The sequence below is a fragment of the Chinchilla lanigera genome, unplaced genomic scaffold, assembly GCF_000276665.1.
Source record: "Chinchilla lanigera isolate Chin_1 unplaced genomic scaffold, ChiLan1.0 scaffold00079, whole genome shotgun sequence".
Taxonomy (NCBI): Eukaryota; Metazoa; Chordata; class Mammalia; order Rodentia; family Chinchillidae; genus Chinchilla; species Chinchilla lanigera.
Genome location: NW_004955480.1, coordinates 6,032,904 through 6,041,330, shown reverse-complemented (window position 1 = coordinate 6,041,330; position 8,427 = coordinate 6,032,904). Strand labels below are relative to the sequence as shown.

The 8,427-nt window shown below is 40.0% G+C and overlaps 1 long non-coding RNA gene across 1 annotated transcript; it reads left to right on the top strand.

The window, feature by feature from the left end:
* Positions 1 to 4,336: 4,336 nt before the first annotated feature.
* LOC102004479 lies at positions 4,337 to 8,166 on the top strand. The gene is made up of 4 exons (XR_001230890.1): positions 4,337 to 4,669; positions 5,532 to 5,600; positions 5,818 to 6,016; positions 8,048 to 8,166. It is a non-coding gene; the product is annotated as an uncharacterized LOC102004479 (long non-coding RNA).
* Positions 8,167 to 8,427: the final 261 nt, after the last annotated feature.

The following is an 8,427-nucleotide window of genomic DNA, read 5'->3' as shown; positions in this document are numbered from 1 at the left end:
TGGTACAGCTGCCTTTAGAAGATTTAAGCATACTTATATACCTCAAACATAAAATCACATGTACACACACATTGACACAAACTCGTAGACATTTTATGTAGTAGAGTATCAGAGTCTGGTGTCATATTCCCAAACTCTTTCTATGGTATTAGAAATTCTTCAGCTAGGAAGTCAGCATTTCCTGTGGCCTTATAAAGGTTCTTATTTAGAGCTCTTGGTTTTGGGTGGCTAACTGATTGTCTTCTGAGTTTCATGCTAGATCGGATGATTTTCTCCTTACATTTGTATTAACATTCTCAATATGGATATGTCTCATCTGCTTGATCAATAAGGCTCCGATGTAAATTTTTTGGGCGTTATCTATTTCATCATACTAAGTACAGCAACTACATTTCAGTGGTCATTCTTATTTTTATATTCAATTATTAAATAATTTAGTTGTATGAGTTAAAATATATAGATTCTTTATAAGGCCTTTATATGACTTTGGATGTCTATGGCTTTAGTATATCTTCCTAGTACCTTCTGAAGTGGTTGTAATTTTGGTTAGAATAAAGAATACCTTCCAAGATGGCTGAAAGCTTCAAGATTGTTTGTTATCCCGATGTCATTCTTTCTATTCTGCCTTCCACCACCACAAATATCTCCTGCTGGCAGTAGCTGCTTGGCTGAAGTACCTGTGAAAATATCCTGACTGAGGATAGTAGACTTAGACTTCTGTGAATAAAAAATTTCTTACCAATCACATACAGTAGCACAATTTTGGTCCATACTTGGCATCTAACCAAGCACCTTTTCAAGGAAAACTTTCATTATTTGAGTGGACCAGAAAGATTAAGAAAAGAAAGTAGAAATACAGAAGGTTGCCATAGAAATAATGGGGATTGAAGTCAGGCCAATCTGACTTGGAACTTCGGGCCTGCCAAGTGTAAGCTATGTGATACCAGGCAAGTTTCCTGTTACAGTTCATATCTAGGTAGGTGGGGCTTTCAGGAGGTGACTGGGTCACAGGGGCATGATATTCCTCAGTAGACTAGCTTACTGATGAGTTTATAACTCATTGTACTCTTAGGAAGTGAAGCCTTGTTTGAGGAGGTGGGTCACTGGGAGTATGACCTGGAAGAGAGTAGCTCTATCACTCTTTTCCTCTTCTTTGATCTCAATCTGTCTGTCTGTCTGTGTCTCTTTCTCTCTCTGCTTCTTGTCTGCCATACCATGAACAAATCTCCTCTGCCCTGCTCCTCTACCCTGCCTTGGAGCCAGCTGACTAAGGACTGAAACATTTATAACCTATGAACCAAAATAAACCTTTCCTTCTTTAAGTTCTGGGTGTCTCAGAGTGAAAAAGTAACTAAGGAAAAAATAAAAGGGCCTCTCATCGTTAGAGCTCATTTAACTTTCAGAGATCAAGAACTCTTACATTTTGTAAATGAAAATAACACTACTAAACCCAGAGCTTCATAAATAGAACAATATCTTCTGTTTGTAAAGGTGATCACAGTACTAGAGTGATGTAAAAATAATAATAGTGAGATATTTCTTGGCAAACCTTTTGGGTAAAGGTTAGGAGAATATTCTGTGAGTTGTCTTGGGGTGAATGCTGTACCTGCAACTGCTACTGGTGAATATTTTCAGGGCAAATGGGGAATCGATTAACCTATATGAGCCTTAGATTTCTCATCAGAGGAGTGAGAGTGATAAATAGTGCTATTTGATAGCTTGTGAATATGAAATGGGGTTATACAGATTCTACACAATAAGTATTTTTAAAACATAAAACCCAGCCAGTTATTGAAGATTTGTCAGAAATAGATGATTAGGTTCTGTCTACTCTGAGAAGAAGCTTGAAGTGAATTTAAATAAAGAGGCAAATAAGAGAAAGGCCTAGTACTGTAGTAAGTCTGAAGGACAATGAGGTCTTTATGATAGGGAGTGCCATGAAAAAAGAAAAAAATAGTGGAATGTTGCATCTCTGTTACAAACTTGGTGCCAGACTGATTCTCTGTAATTTTTTTTTCTATATTTCCATAACACTTGAGCTATGCATTCAAGCCACTGTACAAAGGAGGGACTTGGAGCTCCCTTGGAGATGGGAAGGAGTTTAGTGCTACATGGTGGAGAAATGACAAAGCCTGAGTAACTGAACAGAGGTTCACGAGGGAAGCAAACCTTTCCTCAGTAAGATGGTTAATCTCAATTGTGTCACACTGATTGGCTTAAGAAACACTCAGGTGTTAATGGAGCACATTTCTGGGTGTGTCTGGGTTGCTCATGGAGGTGTGACCTTGAGTACCTCTATGGTACTTGGCCCCCTGTCTCTGCCACTGTTCCCCCTGCTCTGCTTCCTAATCCCACGGACAAAGCAGCTGTTCCAAGTCTTTCCACCATGATGTTCTTGTCTTGGAGCCAGCTGACCATGGACTGGATTCTCCAAATGCATGAGCCAGATTAAACCTACCCTTTAAACTGTGGGTATCAGTGATGAGAAAGCTGATAACACACCCAAGGAGGGAAAGGAGGTCAATGCTGTGGTGAGGTTAAGGGAGTGGTCACTATCAGTTGGATTCTTATAGTTTTAGGGATGATAGTTCATATGCAGTGATAGTATTTGTCCTCAGGAAAAAGATGCCGGGGAATAATTCCCATTACCTTTCCCAGTGTTTTAAGAAACAAATGACTTCTTAGATGATTTAGGAGACAAGGATTCTGTAGTTCTGGGTCTTTATTTTTTTCTTTCCAAAACTGACAGTAAAAGCAAATGTAGATTAAGATCCTCAGGCACCTGATTGTTTTATAATATTGCTTGAAGCCCATTTCACCACTCAGCAGAACGGCACTGAAACCAGTGAGTCCCTACACACACCAGCCACTGTGGTAAGCCCTGGAAATGTACAAGTGAACAAGTAGTCTTTGCTTCCATAGAACTTTCAGGAAGTTCAGGCCTTAAATAATTACACCGATAAAGCTACTGTAATTATAATAATGAAAAAAGCTATGGAAAGAGAGTGAAGTTTTAAAAAGTAATTATAACAGGAAGAAGAATCTATGAGGGAGCAGGGAGTAATTGCCATAGAAAAGCTACCCCAAGGCTGTGACATTTCAGTGGAGCTCTGAAAGATGAATAGGATTTTTCCAGTTGAAAAGGAAGGAGCTCCCTAGGCAGAGCACACACTTGTCTGCCATCCGGCATATCAATTCATGACCCTTTTTTTTAAAAAAATACCTACTCATGCTTTGATTTTGATATCAGTCTCACTGTACTCTGGGCATATTCTATTTCAGATAGGAGGTAATTGTCTTGGGCTTCACCCAGCAACTATCCTTGGCCTCCCTTGCTGGCTTTGGAGCTGGTTCATAGCTTCTTCTATATTGCTTTTTATATGATTCTTGGATTCTGCTTTCTTCTCCTTGCCTTGTGCTTGCACATTAAAGCCGAAGGTGAAGGGGAAAAATACATTTTTCATTTTAGGAAACGTTAGCTGCGTGAAGAGTGGTTCTCTGAGATGCCGAGCAAATTTAAATTGCGTCTCCTATTGGAATCAGCTGCTTGTGAACATAAGAAAATAGCATCTGTTTATTAAGGAAGCCACATGAAAATGCAGGACATGTTTGCAAAGGCTTATTATAGTACAAAGGCAATTGCTGCTTTGTTTATTCTGTTTGAGGCTAAGTCATTAGAATGATCCTTTTTCAGAGAATAAAAGTATGTAAGCCAGGTGTGGTGATGCAAACTTATAACCCCCAGAACTCCAGAGGCTGAGGCAGAAGGGCCGTAAGTCTGAGGCCAGCCAGAACTACATAGTGAGTTCAAGGCCAGTCTGAACTAAATAGAAAGACTTTGTCTAAAAAAGCCATAAAAAACTACTTAGCCTGAAATATTTTTGGCGGAATAATTACTTCCATTTTATTTAAAGATAAATGAAGTGATTAAAACCTTGACTGCAGAGGACATTGCTTATTTCAAGATGTCCAATATGTGGCCTATTCTTGGAAACTTCTTTCCAATATTCTTTGTACTACTGTATTGCTTTCACTGATGCTAATTGTTGCCAAAGTTGTAACTTTTCAATGCCTAAGTCTAATGTAAAGCTCTTGTTGCTCATATGATCGTCTTGTGTGCGTGGTACTACTGGGATGTTTTCTACTTATTAATTCAGAGATCCCTGCTTCTTTCATCTGCTCAGCTTTGCCCTCTTCTAAAGTTTTAGAGTCTTATGTAGGCTGGCAGATGAGAAAGGACAGAGAGGGTCCAACATGTGGAGTTGTCATGGACAAGGCTTTTGTGCCATTGGTCAGAACTCCACCACATGACCACACCCGGCAACAAGGGAGCCTGGGGATGCTTTCCAGTGGCCCATGTAGCAGAAAAAGGAACTCTTTGTTGATACTAAAGATGTTTATTTCTTTCCCTTGCTGCAGAAGATACTAAACCAAAAAAATGACAAAGCATGTGGCCCAGCCCTCACCTAATCTGCTCAGAAATGGGCTTAGGACCTAAGCTAGTCCAGTTACACTGGAAGTCCAGACTGTGTTGGGGTGGCTGGGTGTTCCATGTTGGAGATAAACAAGGGAATATGTTGTTCTACTTCAGAATTTTTCGGAGAAGAGGTGGGATGAGGGGAAGTGGCTCAGAGATCAAAACTGAGCCCAGAAATGACAGCCAAATGAGGTATTTATTGTTTCAGCTGTTCAATCAAGCTTTTTTACTAACACTACCTAGTTTCCAGTCAAAGGAGCCTATTTTTCTATTTCTTTATTTAATTAAATTTGAACTAGAGTGTCTCTCTTGAAAACTTGAAGTCCTGCAGATGGTATCATAAGTATACAATTTCCCAAAGACTTTGACAGTATGTATTACTTAAATGACTTTCTTTGGTATATGATTTAGCTGTTTCTTTAAGGCACTGTATTTATATTTGATTACACATTTACTAGTTCAACAAAGTTTACATACATTGTAGTTATTATGCTTTGTAAATCCCATCTGGGGCAGTTTCTATTAGCAACACTAAGTTCCCCCCTGGCGACTTTCTTGACTTTCTCTCTATTGGCAAATCAATCATTTTATTGTTTAAACTCCTTTCTTTAAAAATATTTGGTTTCAAACAAAGTTCAAGGTAGGGCAGAAAACCAAGTCTCTCCCTGTGGTTATATACACATGAATAATAGCATTGAGCATTTTTTTAACCCAGCACTTCTTAATAGTAAATCAGTGTAATGGTACATTCAAATCTGTTTATCAATATCCTGGTAAATCACAGAACTTGGAGATATATGATGTCATGTGAACAAAGAGAACTCTCTGGGTTTCCTTGGGATGAAAGAATGAGCAAAAGTCAGAGGAAGACTAAGCTATTTTATTAGTTAGGATATAGATTCAGCTTTGACAAAATAGATCTTAAACAAAATAGTTAATTTCTCTTTCACAGAGATATTTGAGCTTGCATAGGGCCTTTACTGTAAGAATTCTTCAGGGATAGCTCCTTCCCTCTTGCTGGTCTGTGTCACTGGGCTGTTGCACTTGTTCACAGGATCCAGGATGGCTCCTCAGCACGTCTGCATTTCAGCTGGGATGAAGATGGTGAGGGGAAAGGGAGAGAGTAAGTAAGAAAAAGTTAGAATATGCTACAGTAACAGCTTCTTCAGATTATCGGTGGCTTACATATTTATTGTAAGGACTAGGAGTTCTGCTTCAGGTTCCTATCACTTAGAGACACCAGATGATGAATTATCTGGGACACCTTGACGGCTTATGTGGGAGAAGGGCATGCCGGAGAGACTTGTCTCAGCACTTATCTAACTTTGCCCTTTACCTAGTGGCCAGGACTGATGACACATACCTAACTTCAAGGAGCAGGAGGCCAGGCTTACAGTGGAGTGTAAATAAATGGCTGTGATCACTACCACAGAAGACAATCCTATTTCAAGATGGCCTGGAAGTTGCACAAATCCATTTTTGGTGAATGGATTTGTCAGACTCTAGACATGTGGAAACTCCTTGGCGTAAAGGAAGCTGGTAAGTGTAGTCTTCATTTTTGTTGTACTGACTATGATTTCTTCACCTCTTTGTGATTCGTTCTTAAAGTTTCTATCCTTGTTCTTACACTACTTAGCTCTTTCTGCTAGAGATGAGTAGAGGACTTTTCTACTAGAGGGCATAGCATTTTAATCACAGTTATTTTACCTAATCATCTCCAAATCTCTGCCATATTGTTTGCCCCTGTTGCTTGCTTTATATCTTCAGACTATACTTTGTCTTGCCTTGTAGTATGCCTTAGAATTTTTTGTTGGAAGGCAGGCACCACGTAGTGTGTACTAGGATCTGAAGCAAATAGATTTTTATTGTGAAGTTTTATGTTCACCTTGATAGAGTTTATCCTCTCTTTACCATTTACATTAGCTACAGGTGCTTGGGATAGCCATTTTCTTTTTTGTCTCCCAGGATGTTTCCCCAGTAACTTCTTAAATAGCATCTTAATTTTGTAGCTCCTTCAGGTGTGGTCTCCTGAATGGATATTGGGGGACAGAGCAGTCTCGACATATTCACATCAATGGAGTCACAGATGAGAATGAGGCAGAGCTGAACTATCTGTGAGGGGCTTACAGAACTATCTGGGAGAGAAGAAATCAGCATTCTGAATCTGTTAAATAGAGAATCCCAAATGCTACTTTGTACCTGTGTCAGAAGGTACATCTGACCCTCATCAGTGTGCGCGGGGTGGGACCTAGGAAAGCAGTCTATACCCCAATGATTCACTCTGTCTTTTAGTGAGCATGTGACCTTGGACTATGTCTTCACAAGTAATTTTCATTGTTTTTTTTCCTTAGCTAGGTGAGATGGAAATGCTAGAAGGGGTACTCAGTTTGGATATTTTCCATTTGCCATAGGCTTTGATTATTTTGCCTCAAGGGTTGATGAAGAAGAGATAGATTTCAGCATATTTTGAAATGTTTACTTTCTTTCTTTTCCTATTGGAAGTACAAAGAGACTCTTCTAATCTTTCCCACAAACGTGGTGATATTACTGGAGCTATAACTCATGAATATATGGGGTTTCTCCCTTCAACTGGAACCCAAACAATTTTAGCTCTTAAAGTGGTCTGTCTTCTGCCTCTAGCAGTTTATCGCTTACAGTTTAAATTTTCCTACCCGGGGCTGGGGATTTAGCTCAGCGGCAAAAGCGCCTGCCTGGCAAGCACAAGGTCGTGAGTTCGGTTCCCGGTACCGGAGAAAAACAAAAAAACAAAAAAAAATAAATTTTCCTACCCATTCCTGAATTTAGCAGCTTCTACTCCTGCTCTGTGTGTGCCTCTCTTAGTTTTTGAGGCACTGATTTCTCCTGTGACCTAAATCCTCTGACAGATCTAAGAAGAGTTGTTGATTTCTGACTTGGGCTGTGTTTTTCTTTGTTCTTTCTATGAGGACTTCCTAGTTATTTACATGTCAGAGAGGAAGCTCATTGTAAACAGTGTGTTCATCATTACAATGATGTCACCTGGGACCTGTGGTCTTTATTACTAGAAGCCATGTGCTCAGCTAACAAATGGGGTTACATTACTACATAATAGTGAGAGGAGAATGGATATTGGGGTTAATAGCATTCTCAACACATCCACATCGACGGGCCACAGATGAGAATCGTGTGCAGCTTAGGTATCTGTGAGGGACCCACAGAACTGTCCATTAGGGAACACTTGGAACAGGTAAGCACAGAGAATCCCAATGCTAGTTTATAACTGTGTCAGTAACGTTAGAACTTTCTGTCCTTTGTCTCTCTTCCTTTGTCACCTGCAACCCTGGAGAGCTGCTGGAGTCTAATGACTGGGCAAGTGGAGTGGAGACGCACTGATACAAAAGCTAACCTTCGCTACACTCCAGCACACACGGGCAGGCAGTAATTGGATGAATTAGAGTTTTAATGTTAGAATGGAGAAAAGTTTTTATTACTAGACTGCAGCCAGAGGAGAGCTGAGTTACTGGAACTATTGCAGAAGCTGTGACAGACTGTCAGTTGGCTGCTTTTTCTCCATTACCTTCTTTTTAACAGACTTGCATTTTCACCTGTGCACATTGGACTCCACCTGAGAGATACCTTCGACTGCTTTCTTTGAAGCTAGAAATGTCCCCACAGCTATGTTTCTGGGCAATAAACTGTAAGCAGAAGTACTAAGTTGTATTTCTTTTTTTGTTTGTTTGTTTGTTTTCTGGTACCAGGAATCAAACTCATGACCTCGGGCTTGCCAGGCAGGCGCTGTGCCTCTGAGCTAAATCCCCAGCCCCAGTAAATTGTATTTCTGATACATATCTTTAAGTACTCCCTCCCATCCCTTTTTGTTTATTGCAGTCTTTGGTAGCTGGATCTCTTGCAGCCATTTTGGGCCATGAGGAAGTGGCTGATGGTGTCACACTTTATGTTGGGGGAACTAC